Source organism: Aotus nancymaae, unplaced genomic scaffold, assembly GCF_030222135.1.
Source record: "Aotus nancymaae isolate 86718 unplaced genomic scaffold, 86718_ANA_hifiasm-v0.15.2.pri h1tg000040l, whole genome shotgun sequence".
NCBI lineage: Eukaryota > Metazoa > Chordata > Mammalia > Primates > Aotidae > Aotus > Aotus nancymaae.
Window position 1 is genome coordinate 64,250,909 of NW_026988454.1, and position 23,627 is coordinate 64,274,535.

Genomic DNA, 23,627 nt, shown 5'->3' on the forward strand with positions numbered 1-23,627 from the left:
AATACATAGACTATGTTTGAAATACTATGAAAAGTGTTATGGTAATTTCAGAAAATAGTTCTATAATTCCACATAAGAAGCTTTAGATATTGCTTTGCATGTATAAAGATAATTTATAAGAGGGATGTGTTGGAATTACCAGAGTTGAAGAGACAGAGAAACATGGGGACTGAAATAGCTGTTAGAAAATTATATTCTTGGATGAATCCTTGATTTATTTATCATGGCTTGAGAAGACTTATATGAGTAACTCATGGGTTCAGCAAATTTGTTCACATTTGCATATTATATTACCTTGACATTGAACTCCAAATATATTTTACTGCCAAAAATATTTTATTCTTTATTTTTTGGGCTTTACATTGTCTTCTTATTATAAAACAAAAATCTGTTTCATATATTTCCTCAAATACCTGACCTGCTTCTTAGCTTGATTTCATTATGTGCCTCACCCACTAAATACAGCATTAATTCTATATCCAGATGTTGTAATTGAGCCATCACACCTCCCAAAAGATCTCTCAAGTGCTAGCTCCAATTTATTCAAGTGAGTTCCTATGGTATTATCATGAATTCATGACCCGTGTGTCTTCTGAAATTTCCAGTTTCCCCCTATACTTTAAATTATCATTGATGGTTCACCTTCCAAGGCCTATGTTAATTTTTGATGACAGACTAACCTTATAGTCTTTTTACCAAAAGATAAGGGCCAATTATTCACTGCTGAGACTTTTCTGTATTGCCTCCTTGGTCATTTTAAAATCTGTTTATGTGTGTGTGTATACATATATATATATATATATACACACACACACATATATACATATATATATTTTTGTTTCTTAGTACAGCTTAGAAAGATAAATGGTGAGAATCTCTTGAAAGAGAAAAAATTCTGGATATTGTGGGAGCAAAGAAGGAGACAAATGATTCGATATGCAACCTAGAGGGCATTAATGACAGTACATAAACAAAAAGCTGACTGTGAATTTTATTATTTTGTCAAAGAGGCAGATTGAGGAAACAAAATTATTATAGATACTATTTTTTTAAAAGCAGCTATTTAGGATAGTGGTCTCTAAATGCTTATATGAATGTAAGTGATGGACATATTACAGAGGCCACAGTTTAGAATTATTTATAAATTATTCTGTATATAACATTTAAAATGGAACTATTAAAATGTCCTGGTAAGACTAACAGGATTGCATGTACAGTATGACTATATTGGTCTGGCCATGATAACAGAGCAAACTATGGTATAGCTTATTCCAAATCCTGTGGCACTTTTCCTACTATATCTTACATCTTAATCTAGTATATGGAGGCTCAGCCCATATTGTAGTATATTCAAGGTGAGAAAAAGAATAAAAATATTATTCAGATACATTCTACTTTTAAATTTCATAAGGCAAATACATTTAGTACTGTTTTGTTTCAATATCTCAATCCATTTATTATTCAATTCACTATGCAGTGATATGAAAAAGAAAAAAGGAAGTTAATATCATTCACTGATCTGGCTTCCCCACTAGAGACCAGCTTTCTTACTAATTCAGTCATCTTCTTCTTACTAGATAAATTTATGCAGCCACTCAGTCTTTTACACTAATTGAAAAAATGCTGATTTTGTGCACTGATGGACTACAAAACTTCACTGGAGATTTTCTGTGATCATAAGTACATTTGATCATTTTAAATGGTGCTTAGGGACTAGATAACAGAGAGACTAATTCATCTGTGTTTGGAAGGTCTGTGCCCTGCACAGAGAAGCATTTCAAATTCTACTCATTACTTCTTCTGAGAAAGAGAATTTTGAGTAGTTTATTAGAGTTCTAACAAGAAAAAATTCACATTAATAATGCAATCTAAAACATATACATGATTTTTGAGTATGCTAATTAGGATGTATGGAATAAATGATATGATAGGGTTTATTATATCATTTCTATTATAATCTATTAACATTATAAAATTATCTTATTTTTATTTAATTATATACCAAAATTATTTTTAATAATGTGCAATTTATGCCTGCATATCTCATCAACTTGTCAGTATAAATGATGCTAATATAATGTCAATATCAATAGCAGATTTCCTTGTTTTTTCAGTATACAGATTCTTTTCCTCTTTGCCACTTAAAGGAACACCACCATTATCACTACATGAGGACATTAATGGCCTTATGGTGACTCCTACAGAAAATTTGCCCCAAAATATAAGTATGGGTTAGAAATAACTGCTTTTCTTCAAACACTGTATTTTCTTGCATTCTTAAGTAATACTGCTTTAAAAAAAATAAACAATGACTATGTGACAGGCTCCATATTTTAGATGCTAGGAATTTAAATGATGAATAAGAAAATCAAAGACTCCGCTCTCATAAGCTATACATCTGAGGAAGATAATAAGAGACAAATAGTAAAAAAGGGGGCATCAACTGAAAAGGAGGAAAACTATAAATTAGATAAGGAAATAACCAGGCAGACTGATAGACTTAGATGCTGCTTTACATAAAAGGATTAGGGAAGACCTCCCTAAGAAAATTACATGACCTAAAACCTAAGAAATGAAAAGGAGTTAGCCACCCCCGCAAAAAAAAATCTAGAGAAAATGTGGCTGGCTGAGGTAAAGGAAACAGCTAATACAAATCTCCTGAAAAGGGAATAATTTTTTTTTTTTGTAAACAAAGCTCCAAAAAGTGTCTGGGTGAACACTGTGACCAGAACTTCAAAGTCATTCAAAGAAGCAGCTAAATACAGAACCTGGTACAATGGCTCCCTGCCAGGTTCCGTTCTCCAATTCTACCAGAAGCAAACAAAGTCCTGTTTCCTTACCCCCTTTAAAAATAGAGTCTTGGCTGGGGGTGGTGGCTCATGCCTGCACTCCCAGCACTCTGGGAGGCTGAGGCAGGTAGATCACCTGAGGTCAGGAGTTCAAAATCACCCTGGACAACATGGTATAACCCCATCTCTACTAAACATACAAACATTTGCCTGGCCTAATGGTGCATGCCTGTAATCCCAGCTACTTGGGAGGCTGAGGCAAGAGAATCACTTGAATACAGGAGGGGGAAGTTGCAGTGAGCCGAGATCATGCCACACTGCACTCTAGCCTGGGTGACAAGAGCAAAACTCTTGTCTCAAAGGAAAAAAAAATCTTACATCTTGTATATGCATCAGTCAGGGTTTGGTAGAAAATGGAATATAATAAGGTAAAACTTTCATGTGGGCAATACACGTGGCTCAAAAAGGAATGTCAAGATAGCCAGATACTAGCAACAGTTGAAAGTCATTATCACTCCTAAGACAAAAGAGATGAAGTGAGGATATTATGTTCTTCAAATCCAAGGAGAGCTAGAAACATTTACTGGCTATAAGGAAAAACCATATGCCAAAGGGAGAGATTCTGTCACTGCCTAAACATGGTACAAAACAAAACAACAACAAAAAAAGGAAATGAATATCCCATTCTTTCTTGGTTTTTACTTTCTCAACTCCTATCAGTATCTCTCATTGACTAAACACAATGGCATACTAGCTGACTTAGGGGCACAAGAAATGCAATGTCTTAGGTTAAGCCTCTTGGGCACAGTGCAGTAAAGAAAGAATTGTAATGCACCTGAGGTATGGGAGGTGCTAACTGAAAAAAATAAGCACAGCATGCAGAAAGACATGTCCAAAAAAGCAATGTCTGTGAACCAAATTCAGACAAGCCAATTTTCCTTTTATACATCAATGAAATTTAACAAGAGGACAAAAACCCTTGTTTTGAAAATATGTAATGGAAATATGTCCAAAAACTTGAAACCTTACTGATTGAGATCAGTCATTTGTCTAAATCAACCCAAAAAGAAAATTTATAGCATATTTAACAAAACAAGTTAGGGAGATCTTAACATAAGAAAGAAAACTTAGAGGTAGACAAAAAGAAAAGTTTGTGACAATTAGACACAAAGTTTATTTTATGACTGATGAATAGTTATTAATTTGAGAATGAATCAAAATCTGTAACTATGACTACCTTGAGCACCCTTGGGGCAAAGTATGATTGATTGAGCCTGATTGATTGAGCACATCAGAATATTCTTGCTTAATAATAAAAGGCATTAGATTCTTTCATTCTCTCTAGCTTCAATAAGCAATTTCTCATTTATTAATTCAGTTTTGTTTCAGACTCCTACTAAGATACTGAAATAGAATACATTGCTGGCTCATTTTACTGAGGTCCCAGAGAAAGTACAGAAGTGGGATAAGGCGGGAAGTGGGGATCAAGATACAAAGTCAGTGAGACAACTGCAGTGTTGGAGAATTCTCTTGAAGTCATATAGGTAAACTGGTGGTACCAATCTTGAGCAGGGGACTTCTGGTTTGATTATGGGAAAGCATAAGAAAGGTGCTAATCTTGGAAACCTACTATCTTTACTTGGGTCCATCAATGTCTTCTCATATATCTGCGGATATTCAAACCAATGACAGAGGTGACCTATTGAGTAAAATTAGGACAATGCAGAAGGTTTTCAAAGATTAATTGAGGAAAACTGGGAAGGGTTTTGACTTGCCTAAAGTTGTGATTTCCATCTTTCTCTAATGAGACTATGAGAATAGGTGAATGAAAATCTACGAATCAAAATCTATAGAGTGAAGCTCCCACTGACTATAACTAGACAGCCTCATGAAATATGTAAAATAACTATCTTCAGAAATTGAACAAAGGCAGTAGATAAATGTGATTTCTGCCACACAGGAGAAGAGAACTGTGATTTCTAACACAGAAGGAGAAGAAAGGAGATAAACTGCAAGATGACATTATCTTTACTTCCGGAAGAATTTCCAGATCACAGTAAAAAGAGAGTCAATTTAGGCAGGGTTTTGCAATCTTTCTAAGTTGAGGAGAAAAACACTGGAGTTCTAGAAGTCTGAAATAGCAAATTTCAAAGAAAGAGACCAAAGAGAGGCAGATGTGCAGAAAATCTGCCCTAAATCATGTATAAGGCCCCCAGTGAGGAAACTGCTGAATATTAAGCTTTGTATGGATAAGATTGTATGATGCTGGATACAGAAATACTGACAAAAATTGTTCAAAGCTCTTCAAATAAAGATACAATTGGCCACTTAACAATGTTAAAATTTGTAATAGCATAGAACAAAAATAATAGACATGGAAAAAGCAGGATAACATGAATGATAACCAAGAAAAAGTTCATTCTTGGCACCTCAGATACTTGTGTTTTTACTTGTTGTTTCAGCTCTGATGTGGGATGGCGCCACCAACCAGGGCTGAGGGTGGGAGTAAGGATGCCCGCATGGTGGGCTCAGAAGACAGAGCCTCAAGCCAAAGATGATTATTCTTAAGCCTCCCAAAATTTATGTGTTGAAGACTTAACCCCTAGTTCCTCAAATATGACTCAGAATGGAAATATGGTATTTACTGAGGTGACTAGGTTAAAATGAGGCCATTAGGGTGGGCCTTGATCCAGTATGACTAGTGTCCTCATAAGAAGAAGAAATTTGGATACAGACACAGAGGGGGAAGACAATGTGAAGACACAGGGAGAAGACTTTCACCTACAAGCAAAGGAGAGAAGCCTGAATCAAAGTCTTTACTCATGGCTCTCAGTAGAAACCAACCCTGCTGATGCCATGGTCTCAGACTTCTGAACTCAAGAACTGTGGGAAAGTTCACTGGTCTGTCATTTAATCCACCCAGTCTGTGGCACTTTGTTATGGCAGCCCTAGCAAAGTGATACATATCCCAAGATTTTTAATCAGAAGGGTATTAAGGGTAGACAGCATTGACTCAAACGACAAAGAATGAGATCCACATGAAATACAAATTGTAACATATTAACCTTCATGCTTTTCTTTTTTACTTTTCTGAATCTGCTGGTTAAGATTTCTGGATTAATTACTGCTCAACTTTGACATCAATTATATCCTTAGTCTTACTGAGACAACATCTCACTGTGTTGCCCAGGCTGGAGTGCAGTGGCATAATAACGGGTCACTGCAGCCTCAACCTCCTTGAGCTCAGGTGATCCTCCCAGCTCAGACTCTCTTGTAGCTGGGACAATAAATGTATGCCACCACGCCTGGCTAATTTGTCTATTTTTTGTAGAGATGAGGTTTTGTCATCTTGTCCAGGTTGGTCTTGAATTCCTGGGCCCAAGCAATCCACCCGCCTTGGCCTCCCAAAGTGCTGGGATTACAGGCATGAGCCACTGTACCCAGCCTTAATATGGCTTTTTACATTAAATGTCAGTCTTCTGTATCAGTGCAATACTAGCTATAATTTCCTTATTATTATCTAAGCCATAGAACTGAACCAACCAGTTATTGGGTTTGTAGTTTTTGAGGGGCAACTCAGTTTCTTTTGCTATTACTTTCTTGTAAGAAATGATTTGCTTACATGAGTAGTTCAACCACAAAATGACTTTTATATGGCAAACATTGCCACAGACCAAACAGTTAGAAAACAAAAATCTCTTTATGTATTCCACAGCTAATTAGGTTAAGAATTGAATCAATTCTATTGATTTAAGTTTAGTAGTCTCTGTTTCCTGTTTGTAAATCGACAGTGAACTTTAATCATAATCTTTCTCTTAATATACGTGTATGTTGTAGTGCTCAAATGTGTTCTCTCCAGAATCTTTATTGCTGCTTTACAGTCACTGTCCTCTCAATGACACAATAGTTTTCTGCCAAGGAAGAACAAGAAAATCTGATGCAGAGGTTGGAGCAAGCACTGTCAAAAACTGCACACATGACCATTACGCAACCAACAATGATATATATATGTGTGTATGTGTGTGTGTATATATATATATGTATGTATGCTGAGCATATCCTGTAATGAAATGATTCAGTGTATGCTAAAGAATGACCAACAAAGGACTGAGAATTTCAATCAACATACTTAACAATATTTGGACCAACCATATTTCCTGTCTGTGCTAAACAATTCTGAGACCAAATGAACTGTACTGTTCCCGAGCTAAATAATACTTGTAATTGATAAAATAACTTAATTGCTCACTTCAGGAAATATTTGTTCCTGGAAGCCTGGACTATGAAAAAATTAAGTTAGATTATTTTTCCACAATAACATTTTGCTCATTAAGGCCTTCCCCAAAATACAAAGCTATTTTGCATAAAATCTGCTTCATTTCAACCAGTCCTCTACCTTGGATGATCTGTTTTTAAATTACTAAGGGTGGTTCATAAAATCAGGTGAATATTATTGTATAAATTCTGATAATGAGATAAAACTAATATTTGCTCAATGTGATTTTCTCTATAAAGATACTAAGTCCAATAAACTCAGCTTTGCTTGTTTAACTCTCAGTGATTTTGGCCTATATTTTTGAAAGCAATAGAGAATTTTGAAGGAATTTTAGCAAATTATTATAGTCAAATCTGCATTTGGAAAAGATTATTCTGAATAGAGTAGTAAGAGAAGATTTGCAGAGTTCAATAAATAGCTTTAAACTCCTAAGCTTGTGATAGCATTCTCAATTGTCATAATTATTTTTTATTTAGACATTCTTACAGTAAAAAGAATTACTGACTTTCCTGATATTTTATATATCAGTATAAATCAGTGAATATATTACATATTCATATCAACAGTAATCTATTTATGAAGTTCGCTGTGTGATGATATTCAGGAATATTAGAACTAAGGACTAGGTCTCAGTTTCTGATGACTGCAAGCAAGAATTGCCTACCTGAAAGTCTCTGGTGAAGTCAACCAGCTTATTTGCCACCTCTTAATAGCAATGTTACTGTCAGTCAATCCAGCATCCAGTTTTAGAGATAAAGTATTGACATGAAAGTAATCAAATTATTTAATGGAAAATTGTTTCTCCATATTGCTTGCTGAATGATTATATATAATTCAATAGTCAAGAGCTCTCATTAAATTTATATACATTACAATGTATATTCAATTCATATTGCATTCAGAAAAATTCTAAGTACACTTTTGTATATAGAAATATGATCCCAATACTGATTAGTTTGTATTCGTATTCAAAGCTTGTGATTACTGGGAACATTTCTCCTAGAATTGCCTCGCCTCTAAGGCTATTGATCTGGTACCAAACCTTACAGCATTTATCCATTATTTTTAACTGATGTGCTGGATTTGACCTTTGCTATGCTCTGTAATTTTACTTCTCTGAAGTTCCTTATAGTGAATATGTCTATGACAATAAATCTCTCCTTGAAAGTAGTCCTTGAATTAACTATGTTTTAATAGAGCAGAGTAGATTATTTATCAGTATATTGTATATTTTTTGAATGATTATCTTAATCACCAGCTATTTTAGTTTTATTTATTTAACAAGTTACATGTAGTCACATCTTATTTAAAGTTTCATGATTTATTTTAATGTGTATCATGAGAGTTTGAATTTGAAAGCTATGAAAAACTAAAAATTATTAAAAAAATTTTTGATGTTTTATTACTAATTTCACTATAATATGTATTTTTATTCTTCAGTGAAAATACATTATATAATGTAAATCCTTCTGAAGAAATTTTCTCTTGAATCACAGTAATGGAGTGGAGGTGTTTGTGTGGCTAGGAATGAATCTATACTTCATTTCTCTGTTACTGTGATAATTTCTAAAGGCTTTCTTCCTCTTAAGCTCATCTCAACCTATTTTCTAGCCCAACTCTAAGCCAATAAAATTCCATTCATTCATACCCATTTCCAAGATTAAAGGTTATTATAATGTTCAATTTCACTGAAGATACTCCTACTAATGTAATGAGTAAAGAGTATATGAGAATGTCTCTGTGCTTTCGATAAGAAATACTTCAACTTTTCAAAACAGCCTTAGAAAGATTAATTAAAACCTAAGGGATATATACACTTAGAGTGTTTCTAACAGGCTAAAGTAATGTCTGTAATCATTTAAAGATTGAAGTACACAATGGGGGAAAACATAGCTCAACAGAGTAACTTTGACCTCTACTGTTGGAATCACAACAAATCTGCTGTGGTGTGGATTCTTGTGTCTACACCAAGAGAACTGACCTTTCTCTTCAATGTGCATGCTCTGAACTGCATAATGTAATGGTCCCTCCACTTATAGGTGACAGTTTTAGACTCATATGAAATAGTATCAGCCCTTTGATTAAAATTAGATAGAATAATTTTGGGGTGTATAGGGAGAAGAGGTTGAGTGTTAGCAGGGGAAGATATATTGTAGTGGTCTCTGGTAAAATTATTCTGTAAAACTGAAAACATGTTTATTCATTTTAGACATCATTCAGTAAACATATGTGGCTCCCTTCTATGTAGCTATTCTTTTTTAATAGCTATTCAAGACCATGCTACTTAATTTAACCAACGAAATATTAGTATCAGGAAGAACCTGTGGAGCCTGTGCTGTGCACTCCTCGTTTTTCCCCTGCATTAACAATCACGGACTCTGCCGGGTGTGGTTCAAGCCTGAAATCCTAGCACTTTGGGAGGCCAAGGTGGGTGGATCACCTGAGGTCAGGAGTTCTAGATCAGCCAGACCAACATGGTAAAACCCTGTCTCTAATAAAAATAAAAAAATTAACCAGGTGGCACAAGCCTGTAATCCCAGCTATATGGGAGGCTGAGGCAGAAGAATCACTTAAACCCGGGAGGCAGAGGTTTTGCAGCGAGCCGAGATGGCACCACCGCACTCCAGCCTGGATGACAGAGTGAGACTCCATCTAAAAAAAAAAAATCACCAACTCACGTGGCAAGATAGAATCTCTGTCAGTCTGTGTGTCTGCAATAGTTACATACTTTGAATAACAGCTGTATTTATGTTTTTTAAGACACGGAGATTTGTATATATTTTATCACTGCACTCTAACTTAGTCCATCTTCACTGATACAAATGTTGGTTAAGTTCAACTCATTCTACGATCTGTAAAACTATCTTAGAAAGTTTCCTTGATTTGACCAAAAAAAAAAAAAAAAAAAAAAATCAATTGAGTGTTCAAAGAGTAAAGCCCTATGTCTATTATATGATTCCTCTGTTCCTTACTAGTAGGCTTTTATAAAGAGTTATATCAGTTTTTATTCCTTCTTATTTTCCTTTGCTTCTATGATTGAAACCTAGTTGGCACTCCGACATCCAAAATGAAACTTCTCTAACTAAGCTACCTAACAGCCTTCTTACTGACAAACGTAATCAACATTTTAAATCTCATCTTATTCATACTTTTACAATATTTGATTATTCCTCTTTGAGCTCCCCCTTCTTTGACTTCCAGGCCATAATTTACCTTTGGACAGTCATCTAAGTGCTTGGACTCTCATTCTCTTTGAACCTTTTCCTCTCCCTGCCAATAGTCTAAATACTAACGTTATTTTCAAGTTAGCAGTCTTTCTCTCATGAAGCATTGCTATTAGGGAACCTGACCAAGTCTATGGTGTTTAAACTTCCCCGAATGACTGTTCAGATTTCCTGTTTTCTATGAGCTTCAGATTAAAATTTCTCAGTATCTAAAGGATATTGTTTATGGCCTGAGGGAACTTACTTTCATTATCCTACGGAAGTGCTGGGAAGGGAAGAGCGTGGTCCCTTTAAATGATATGAAATTGGGGAACGGAAGTTCTTGGTAGAGGAGAGCGTGGTCCCTGGCTAGGGCTCCACCCCACAGGAACCTAGGTGAGGACAGGCATTTCCTGGCCAAATGTGTCATTTCCCAAGACAACCCTGGCCTACCATGCCCCCATCCTGTGCCTGTAAAAACTCCGAGACCCTTGCAGGCAGACACACAGGCTGCTGGATGTCTAGAGGAGCCCATTGGCAGAGAAACACAGAAGCGGATAGGTGTCGACAGGAATGCACTGACAGGTAGGTACTGGGCATGCCCGCAGGCTAATGATCGGCAGAACAAAGTGAAGTGGCTGGAGTAGTCAGAAGAGCGGCTGGGCCACTGAGCGCCCAGCTCCAGAGGAAAACCTTCCCAATCCATCTCTTTCTGGCTTCCCTCATCTGCTGAGAGCCACCTCCCTGCAATAAAACCTTGCACCCATTCTCCAAACCACGGTGTGATACGATTCTCTGGTAAACTGAGGCAAGAACCAGGGATACAGAAAACTCTCTTTCTTTATGACAAAGTGGAGGGTCTAATTGAGCTGGTTAACACAAGCCGCCCATATAGGACAGAACTAAAAGAGCACCTTGTAACACATGCCCACAGGAGCTGTAAACATTCACCCCTAGACAGTGCCGTAGGGTCGCAGTCCCATAGCCTGCCCATCTGTATGCTCCCTAGAGGTATGAGCATGGGGCACTGAGAAATGAGCTGCACCTCCATTGCACGCTCTGCGAGGGGACAAGGGAACTTTTCCCATTTTAATTATACCTACTATTTTGCCCATATTTGTGCAATCACTAAGTCCAAAATTTGTGTTTAATTCTGTATACCATCTTCCATTTACTGTCCTCTAGTTGCTTCCTATACCTTCCTATACTACAGTTTGCAAAAATATATCATTTTTTCTCAATATGTCTTGAATCATTTCCCTCCTTATGATAACCATTGCTGCTTCATTTATGTAGGGCTTTATCTTTTATTTTGAAATGCTGCCTCCTCCATCTTTATACTGGATTATCATGTTTCAAGTTCCATCATTTCCTCTCATTTCTCCATGAGACTCAAGATAGTTTTAAAATTAACACTTGATCTTTTTTGTTTTGCTTACATTATTTCCATGTCTCTTCAATTTTAAAATTTTTAATATTTCATATATTCCATAGACATATACACAAGTATAATTCATAAAAATAAATACATACCTAATTGCTGATGGAGATGCAGAGCTTTTATCACTGACCTTGTGCTTAAACCCCAATCTGATTATATACCATAAAATTGCCCTCTAGGAATCTTTAGGGCTCCTTGGAATTATATTTTGAAACCAATATCAAAAACCATAATACTACTAAAAGCCAGTAACAATAATAGACATAGCACAAATTAGATGGCACAAGTTACTCTTTATGATTCAGATTTATGTTACTTTATACCTTCTTTTTACTATATATCACATATAATACTTAAATTTAGCTTCATTTTTAGGTTTATCAGCCTGAAGTGCTTTTCCTACTGCTTTTTTTTTTGGTTTACTTTTATTGAGATTAATTAGTTGAAAGCTTTAGTCTTGGATTTATACCAAAGGTTGTTGTATGTTCAGCTCCTCTCCTTTTTATTATTCTTTTCATCTGTCTATTTTAAAAGCAGATTGATCAAAATCCTAGTTCAGTATTACAGGCTGCAGTATTCAAAGTCTTCCCAAGAATTTTTGAAGTTGGTTCAAACAAGAGCAAGAAAGAGTATATCTTCTTATTCAAGATTAAAAACTCTTGAGCTGTTAGTATTCCACCATTTTATGGGGGACATTCTTCAATAAAAGAAAATAACATGTAAAGCAATGAATGAATGATGGAAAAGGAGTTATGGAAACATATGAATCCTTATTTTAGTGGTTCGTAGGATTTAGGTGTATTCTTGCCTTCGGTGGATTGCATGTTCAATCTTTTATTATGTGAACTGTGCTGTTGTCCACAAAATACCCTATGTGTGTTAGCTAATTTGAATTAAAATTCTTTAATTTATACCTGACTTAAAAAATTATACATACATAATCACGAAAAGTAGTATGTATTTCAGGAAGATTAAAGTTTTTCTAGATCTTACCCTAGGACCTCAACTTGAGCAACTCTGCTCTGGGCAAAGTTCATTCATTTTTCCTCAGTGTTCCTGTAGTTCTTTATTCGGAAGTCATTTGTAGTTGAATCATACCGCTTTAATAACTTGGTTCATAGTTTGTCACTACTCTCTCACATACTCTGAACTCTTTAATGGAAGAAATTGTGTACCATTCACTTTTATTTAACTAGTTCTTTTTATTCTATGATTATATTTTAATGTTTGAATGTAGGAGATCATATAACATATTTATCTTATGTGATACTCTGAAGATTATCCCAGTCTTTTGAAAGTTAAAAAGGGCATTAGAGGTTAGGTAATTTTGTGCCCCAATGTGCATAAACATCTAGTTTTGAAAACCTTGGACAACTGGTCATCCATCTGTGTTTAAATATGCTATTGATTCAGGACATACCTTGTTCTATCAATGGGTAGTGTTAGTTCATGTATATTGACACACAATTTCAATGTCAATTTTTAATCTCCAAAATCACAGAAAATACTTACCCCTTTTAAGTAACTATTAGTCAGCTAGGGCTTCCATAACAAAATATCATAGATGGGATATCTTAAATAAAAGATAATTATTTTATCACAGTTCTGGAGGCTGAAAATCCAAGATCAAAGTGCTGATAAGGCTGTCTTCTCCAGAGGCTCCTGCCCTTTTCTTGCAAATGGTTGCCTTCTCACTGTGTCCTCACACAGTATTTTCTCTGTTTGTGCTCATGCTGGTATGTCTCTTTTCTTAGGACACCAGTCATATTGTATTAGTGGCCCTCCCTTATGACCTTGTTTAACCTGAATTTCCTTCTTCAAGAACCTATTTCCAAATACACTCACATTGAGGGTTAAGGTTTCGACAAATGAATTTGGGTCTGTGGGACAAAATTCACTCCAGAACAGTAATAAAACGTTTATGATTAGCTTAAATCCTGCTCACATAATTAGAAAGGCATCTTTATATTTTAATTTTTGAACAATGATTCTGAAAAAAATCTATTTGATCTCAAAATTTTAAATTGTTCTTTATAGTCCAATCTCTCAGTATCTGTGAGCCATTTCATAGTCTGAATAATTTACAAATATATTGATTATTTAGAACTAGTCCCACAATAATTATGTTTTCCTTCTCAAATTTGTCATAAAATGATATTTCCCTCACTCATCTTTAGGTAATATTATTCATTTCCTGCCACAAGTTACTAATTTTATGAAGTATGAGTAAAATAAGGCAAGAAGAACAATTTCTCTGAAGAGTCACTTCAATTTTTATTAACAGAAAACAATCCAAAATACAAAGAATATCTGCTTATATTTCCACTAAACTCATTTTGGTTGTAAATTACACAGTATTTGTTTGAAATCAAATATGCATATTTCATCTTATTCTGAATGACAGAGACCATATGCAGCTTTTCAACCACATAAATTATATTAGACATAAATACAGTAGCATGGCCAATTTAATGGCATATGTTTGGGATCATTTTTCTTTCAACTTTTAACTTGAGTATTTTAATTATAACTAAAACACATTTTATAATAATCTAAGAGTTTCTGAATATGTCAGTAATGATCTTTTGACATTCATCTAATATTGATTAAGTTACTGCATTTTCTTTATATTTTTGGAAGTTATTGGTGGCATGAACATAAAAAATTTCTAAATGCTTCAATTTAATTGATAAGGTGATTATAGTGCCTTACTGCTTGTAATATTTACCATGTTCTCACAATGTAGTAACTACTGTTATTTCTGTATACTTTAGTAGCAGTAGTAATTCTCACTTGAGTGCTGTTTATATAGAGATGAAAGTATATGAATTAAATGATTTTTGCCACTAACTATACTGAGTGAAGACCTCTTGTACCATCTCAGAGTTGAAATAAGAAAGGAGATCACAACAATAAACAGAAAAGTACTGTCATATAGAAAAAAGGAAATAGATATTCTATTTTTCCAAGGAGGATGCTTGTTTACTGGAAAAAATATTCAGAAGAGCAGTATTCTTTATGATTATAGAAAGGTTTATTTGAATTACATATTAATGCATATTATCTTCTCTATAGTGGCTTTTTACTGTTTAGGTAAAAGAGGACATTTTTACTACTTAGATAAATAAACTTGAGTACTCTAAGTGGGCTCTATAACCAACATATCAAATGAAGCTTTTCTTTTTAGTTGATTAGTACAGATTAGAAAATGGGGTATTCAGCCTACTTATTTAAAAAAATAATACCCAAACTTTATGTTACACAATTAATTTTAGAACTTTTTCTTATGTAAAAATCCTATAAAAAGAGAGAAAATCCTTAGCAACATATAATAATGAACACTGTAATAATTCTTTAGCAATAAGGAATCTATCCTGTTACAATCTAGCTTTATAATCTTGGCACTCTCAACTTCTCAGAATTATAGGCCGAGTTTATGGGAGGAACTCCATACACTGGAGACTAAAAGGAAGACAAGTGGTTGAGAATGTTAAAAAGACTTCAGGTCTTTTTAAATATACCTCTCAGGTATTTACTTAAACAAAACTTGCTGGTGGTGGTGATGGTCTCTAGTTGAGACAATGCGGACTTGTGGCAGAACCGGAGATGTTTTTCTAAGGATCTTACCTCCTAAGGATCTCTATGACAAGGTTAAATTACCTTTAGAGGTCAGGTGGAGTATGTACACTTTTGGAGAGCTTCTGGCTACTTTAGAACAAATGGATAGATACACTCTTTGTTACATTAGACATCTAGAATTTATTTTTACTTTTTTTTCTAGACTTTTTTTTGAGATACAGTATTTTCAGATAGGCACTTGTTGTACATATTTGACAATATAAGTTTAAGATTCTAGAATGATCTATTCTGTTACAAGTTATAATCTGTATCTTGTGGCTTCAAAAAGCTTGGAAATTGTTACAGAAGAGAAAGAGCAATGTGGTAGCTGTCTTATTAAGGCAAGCACCCAAGCTATTTAAAAAAATGTAGAAAAACTAGGTTAACATAAAAGGGGAAAAATATCCACAAGAAACTTTGTTACTATGGAAACATTATAGTGAATATATGCTATCAAAAAATCAAGCCAGCAAATTAACTCATCTGTCTTTTCTAATATATAACTCTATAATTTCGTTTGACACATAAAACTAAATTTTCCTTTATGAAGAGAAAAACTAATGCAATATTGCATTCATACTTCCTGTCATAATAATTTTTAGTGAACACAGAAATGAATCTGTTGTTTGTATAGTGTAAATATTTTTATGTATTATACTCACATTATGTGATGATCAGGGTGCCCAATATGTTTATCAAATGCATGATCTAGGCAGGTAACTTTCCTTTCCTAAAAAGAAATATGCATGTAGTATTATAAAGTTAAATGAATAATAACAAAAACTAAATGACCAATACGGGTCACTGTTTTTAATGTGTTTTGTAAATTTCTAGATATCTAATTTTTATCACTTTTCCTTCTTAGTATTAGTCTTACTGATGTTCATCACTAATTTCAGCATCTGTTGCTTTTGTATGAAAATTCAAGTGGCTGTTTTTCCAGCTGAAATTCTGTTTAGAAAAAACAATGCATTTACTCAAGTGAATATAATCACAATATAGATTTTTGTTTTAATTACATAATAAATTAAAGTTACCCTGCAACACTTATTTTAAAGTAAGTAGAAGAAAGTCAGGTGAGTAGTTTGCTTGTAAGATACTATGCTTTATATCTTCTGAATATTTTTAAATCTGATAACTTACAAGTATTAGTAGGTTTGGGAGATCATCTGAAAGCTTGCCTTTAAATATTGTATATATGAATATGATACGTGTGTACAGGTACGTGTGTTATGTTTTTTATATATATATTCTATATGTTAATGTTCGCTTTTCAATCAAGGCTGTAGAAAATAAGACTTATGGAGAAGAAACGCATATATATTATTTAATTTTTGGTTACAATTAGTGTCATTTAACAATTATAAAAATATATTATTTCCTGAATCATCTCTGAATATTCTAGGATGAACTGTATCCTAAATTAAGAGTCTATATAATAATAGTAGCTTTTATTATCATTTAAAATTTGTGAAAAAGCAATGAAATGTTTACCTAATTAAGTCATGTTTTCAAATTTGTCATTGTGGACCTATGGAAATTCAAACTAATATTTGTTGTTTTAAATACAATTAGTTGCTTTTTCTAAAAAAAATGAAAACACTAAAATTAATGAAGAGTAAAGAAGCTTTTATATTTCTCAAGCTTATTATTTATCTTTGGTTCAAACATTTTCTTCTGTAAACAGAATCTTTGTGGAGTCAATAACATAATGAATAATAGTCATTAGTATCAGCCTACATTTATATGTGCTGACACATTTTTCATGTCACTGGTAATCTACTAGTATTTTGCAACACAATGAAACCTATTTGGGTAGAAAATTACAGAGGCAGAGGAAAGTAGATTATCATCTTTCTGGGCAGCTTTTATTTATAAGACAATGTTTTAGCAGCATTTCTCATTTGATTAGCTTAATGTAGGAGTAGAAATATAAATATTTAAGTACATTATGAGACCAAAATGGTAGATAATTTTATTGGCAAGGCTTTTGTTTTTCTGATTAACTTCTCTTTAAAGAGAATAGTTAAGTGAATAATTTGGAAGGATACACTGAGTTTCAGGTTAATAGAGGTTGGTACTGTCTACTTTACCAACAGAAACTAAATCAAGAGGTTTGCTGTATAAGGAAAACATACATTTGAAGTCAGTCAAGCTGTCTCCCATAATTAACCTGGAAACTATTAGTGGAAAAAGAAAAACAATGTCTAGTTTCATGAAATATAAGCAATTTTGAAACACTGTGCTAATAGGAGATAGGTATTTTCTGAAGAAAGACTGCATGTTATTCAAATAACTCAAAATCTTATAACAAGCCAGGATTTTCATCATACTGTACTTAGTATAAAACATCTAATTTGCTCTTCACAGTGATTCTATGAACATCTTCAGTCTATTTGAAAAATTGCATGAGAGAAAAATGCCAGAAGTATGATTATACTTCCAGAAAGTTTTCTGATAGCTAGCCTAATATACTTTTACTCATGCCACCATTAGACCCTCAACAACCTTCCACAAAAAGGTGATAATAACTTTACTTGGGTGCAATATCAAGAAAGATGTGAACCCAAGACATAAATGTGAATGAAATAAGGCCAGAAAAGCAGAACCAACCAGACTAGGAAATTGGAAATAGCGGCTTGTTCCCCAGCCTTTTATGTCTATTTTCTATGTCTACCAGTTATAGCCAGGCAACCTATTTATTATTTTTAAAAGCAGGAAAATTAGATAAATGTGCCTTTTATTTCAGTGGAAAAGTGTTTTTCATCCTTGTATGGCATTATTTTTGTAGCCCAATAAGGTCTAGTATTATCACATCTTCTTATAAGGAAAAGTAAATAATATAGATGAAATGTCGAGTCTTAGCTTCGTGTAAATAGTGTTACACATCAGTACAATATTTCCAAAATAAGAAAAAAAGATAATTTAACTTCTGACTTTATTTTTGACATTTGTATATGAAGCCCAACCCTCAAAACTTCTTCAAAGATTTGGATTTCATGCATTTCTTATTTTAATATGTGGATTAATAATTGACTCTATGGTATAGTTAAATGCAGCTCTGTTTACATTATGAGAAGACTCATAATGTAAAATATGGGAGGAAAAATCTTCTTAAATTAAGGGCTAAGAAAAATAAAATATATTTGATTCGAGGTATCTGGAGCATATAACATGTTGAGTGAACTCTTCAACTACTTTGAAAGATCTCTGAGGGTACTTTGCTCCTGGGTGCTTAGAGAGTGGGAGAGAGAAGAAAAGACAATGTGTCAGAAAGAAAGCCAAATATAAGGTACAGCTTTGAAACTACTGGATGGGGAAATCTTCAAAAATAACTAAGCAGTAATCAAAAAGGAAGAAACTATTGGAGGTTTGAGTATTTCTTTGAGCTTCTCTGTAAGTGAAACAGTGCTATGAAGACTAAAGACATGAAGGTTTTAAAAAATGCCTGGTAGAATACCAAAAATTCTGGCTTTTAATTTTTACTCATAGGTCCTGTTAAAATCAATTCTCAGTAAAAGATGGGATAAATCATAAAAATCTTGAACTGTTAATTGTTTATTATATACAGTTTAATCAATTTATGATGTTATTAAATATGACAAACAGCACATGACTTAATAAATGGCTCCTGTCATTTATCTACACATTTCAAATTGTGTTCCTAATATGTCAAGGTGACCACTACTGATTCAAACTATGCCACGGAACACTATTTTTCATAATTAAATTGTGTAGCTGGTTAACACAGGTGAGAGGAACGGAGACATTTATCTGAACTGTCCCTATTTATGGTTCATCTTTGATTTTTTTATATACATTTTTATTTTTATTATTATATAAAATTGAATTCAAAATAATTTTATTTTGTTGAATAGATTTTCTCACACATCTTATATAACAAGTAGATCAGAATTCAACTATGATGTAAAGCATCATAATCATATTTATATATGAATTCATGAGAAGGGAATATTCATAAAATATTTCCATACTGCTTTTAAAATTAGTAAAAATATAATTTTCATCTCTTTTATAGTAACCGTTGTCATAGGAAAAATGTAGATCTATTTATTTCCATGATTTTGCACACATTAATATGTGATACATGTCTGACATTAAAACAAATATATGTACTTTTTTTATGCTTACTTAATAGTCATCTTTTCTCTCTTCTTTTTTCCTTTTGCATATCATGCAGCTAAGTTTACTCAGTACGTTATTTCTTATTTAAATTTGGAGTACCTGTTCTCATATTTGTTACTTTCTTTTTCAGTTTTTAAAAGTAATTAATTATATATTTTACAGACACACACACACACACACACACATTTATCCTTATGAACCTACCACCCAACCTAAGAACTAGAAAATTATAAAGTTAATCTGTGTACTCATTTCTAACATTACCTGCCCCTCCTCCCCTCATTCAAACATAAACACTATCCTGTGTGTTTTTTATTAGCATTTGCTTTCCTTTATCAAAAGATGACTTGGCATATTTATATGTGACCAGACATATAGATTTGGTTTTGGATTTATATAAATGGTATGCATTATTAGAGACCTTTTTTTTTTTTTAACTCAATTATGTTTATAAGATTTACCCATGTTATTACCCATGCATCTCTGGTTAATTCATTTTCACCAATGTGTAATATTTTGTTTTGTGACCAAATCAAATTTTACATTTCCATTTTTCTTATATTGACTGTTTGGTTGGTTTCTATAGTGGGTTGAATAGGGTCCTCCTCAGAATGTAAGTTTATTTGCAAATAGTCTTTGTGAATGTAATTAAGGATCTTGATATAATTATTATCCTGGATTTAGGGCAGTCCCTAAATCCAATGACTGGTATTCTCATATGAAAAGTAGAGGACACAGAGACAGCAAAGAAGACACGTGAGGTCAGATGCAGAGACTGGAGATATACTGACATAGGCTAAGACATTTCAAGAAGCACTACAAAGTAGAGAATGCAGAGATTTTTTTTTCCCAATAGCCTTCAGAGGGAGCTTGGCCCTGCCAGTACCTCAAACTCAGACTTGCAAGGAAATAAATGTGTGTTTTCTTCTTTTTTTTGTTTATTGCATTTTAGGGTACATGTGAAGAACATGCAAGATTGTTGCATAGGTCCACACATGGCAGTGTGATTTGCTGCCTTCCTCCCCATCAACTATATCTGGCATTTCTCCCCTTGCCATCTCTCCCCAACTCCCCACCCCCTGCTGTCCCTCCCCTATATCCCCCCGACAGACCCCAGTGTGTGATGCTCCCTTCCCTGTGTCCATGTGTTCTCATTGTTCAACACCCATCTATGAGTGAGAACATGCAGTGTTTGATTTTCTGTTCTTGTGTCAGTTTGCTGAGAATGATGGTTTCCAGGTTCATCCATGTCCCTACAAAGGACACTAACTCATCATTTTTTATGGCTGCATAGTATTCCATGGTGTATATGTGCCACATTTTCCCTGTCCAGTCTATCATCGATGGGCATTTGGGTTGGTTCCAGGTCTTTGTGTGTTTTCTTAAGTCTTTGTTCTATCACTTATGTCTCTTTATCTCTATTTTATGTAGTCTAATTTTCTGTGCCTCTGGACTTCATCCTGGTAAAACCTTCCAACTGGTTGTCCTGCTGAGTATGCAGTTCTCACTCTTTCATGAAAGGTGTTTCATTAGTTGGTAAACCCATTCACTGAGGTGTAAATTTTTATCATTTCATGTATTGTTTATTTTCTTCTGCTGTATAATTTTATACTGTCCCTTTCTTGATAATTATTCTATGCTTTATTTCTTTAAGCCTTAATATTAATACATGGTTATTTTATATTCTGCATTTAATAATTAAATATGTGAATTCATTGGGAATTCATCTCCTTATTTCTCCTAGATCCCTAGTGTTAGCTTGTTTTACATGTTTTGTGTGCCACATGAAAATGCTAGGTTTCAAATTTTGTGTAAGGACCCTGAACAGATATCATCAGCTCACATCCTTAATCCTGGAGATTTTAGTCAGAATCTTAGAGGGTATTTATTTAATTACTACTTACAGAAGGAACCTGTGTTAGTCAGGGTTTTCCAGAGGGACAGAACTAATAGGATAAATATGTATATAAAGGGGAGTTTATTATTAACTCACAGGATCACAAGGTCCCACAATAGGCCTTCTGCAAGCTGAAGAGCATGGAAAGCCAGTCTGAGTCCCAAAACTGAAGAACTTGGAGTCTGATGTTAGAGGGCAGGAAAGATCCAGCACAGGAGAAAGAAGTAGGGTGGGTGGCTAGGCCAGTCTCATATTTTTCACGTTTTCTTCCTTTTTTATATTCTAGCCATGCTGGCAGCTGATTAGATGGTACTTACCCAAATTAAAGGTGGGTCTGCCTTTCCCAGCCCACTGACTCCTATGTTAATCTCCTATGACAACATCCTAACAGACACACCCAGGAACAATACTTTGCATCCTTCAATCCAATCAAATTGGCACTGAATATTGACCATAACAAGTCCACCCCTTGTCAACTCGAACCCATACACATCTCCTGAGATCATGCATAATCTTCAAATAAAGAAAATAATAAGGTCATAACTAGGCCTAACATAATACAACTGTCCTTTGTACAACTGGCAATGCACCAACCCCTAACCTAAATACTATTAGATAAAGTTAACAATACTTAAATGTTGATATGAAGTTAATAAATCATAGGTCAGATGATAAAGAAAGAAAGGAAATAAAATGAAGATATTTTATTAGTACATGTGTATACATGCACAAGTATGTTTTTAATAAAAGAAAGAGGAAATACTCATGACAATTACGATCTTCATTTCTGCAACAGGTCACATGGTCATAGATGGTATTGATGACTACCTTCTTCTGCCATCCATTCTGTATTCACTTTCCTTCAGCAAGCACCTTGGCAGGTCGAGATTTTTTTTTCCTGCTGGGGTGACCCAAACCTTCATTCCTGAAGTGTCTGGGTCATTTATGGTTTTGCCTGGATTGAACTGTTTTAGTTTCTCATTGATCTTAATCACAGGACATAGTAATACTAAGAGATACTGTAATGGATCTCCTGTATTCCATGTTAATCTTCCTTACCTCCATTGTGGAGTGGTAGACTGATTTCATCTTGACACTCTGGGTCAATCACTCCAGCCAACACTGTAACTCCCTTCTTAGCCTGTTGACTTAGAGGTAGGAGAAACCCAAAGTGTCCCTGTGGCAATCTTAACTTCCAATTTAATGGAATAGTTGTTGTGTCTCCTGGTGGCATCATTCCTCCCTCTGAAACTAAGACCTCTAGTCCAGCTGAATGTAATGTTGCAGGAACAGGAAGCAAAAACATTTCCAGTGGATCACTAGGGATATTGGTGAGTGGTGAAACTTCCCCTTCCACCCCTTGATTCCTGGACCTCTGAGTCCTAGCTTTGGGAGAAACAGTACAATATATTGGACACTGATTCAGAGCATACATATCCTTCAGGAGAACTTTGCTTGATTCCTGCAAAGTATTGTCACTTAGTTGGCATTGTAATTGTGACTTCAAAAGACCATTCCACCATTCTATCAATTCGGCTGCTTCAGGATGATGGGAAATATGCTAAGACCAGTGAATTTTATGAGCATGAGCCCACTGCTGCACTTCTTTGGCCATAAAGTGATTGCCTTGGTCAGAGGCAATGCTGTGTGGAATGCTATTACAATGGATAAGGCATTCTGTGAGTCTATGAATGGTAGTCTTGGCAGAAGCATTGTGGGAAAGACAAGTAAACCCATATCTGGAGTAAGTATTCCAGTGAGGACAAACCTCTGTCCTTTTATGATGGAAGAGGTCCAATATAATCAACCTGCCACCAGGTAGCTGGCTGGTCATCCTGAGGAATGGTGCCATATCAAGAGCTCAATGTTGGTCTCTGCTGCTGGCAAATTGGGCACTCAGCAGTGGCTGGAGCCACATCAACCTTGGCAAGTGGAAGTCCATGTTGCTGAGTCCATGCATATCTTCCATCCCTGCCACCATGGCCACTTTGTTCTTGGGCCCATTGAGCAATGACAGGGATGAATGGGAAAAGAGGCTGAGTGGTGTCTGCAAAACAGGTCATCCTAACCCTTGATTATTAAACTCATCTGCTGAGGTCACCCATTGGTGAGCACTCACATGGGATACAAATACCTTCACAGTTTTTCACTACTCAGAGAGGTTCATCCACATTCCTCTTCCTGAAATTTCTTTGTCACCAGTTTTCCAATCATGTGTCTTCCAAGTTCATGACCATCCAGCCAAACCATTGGCGAC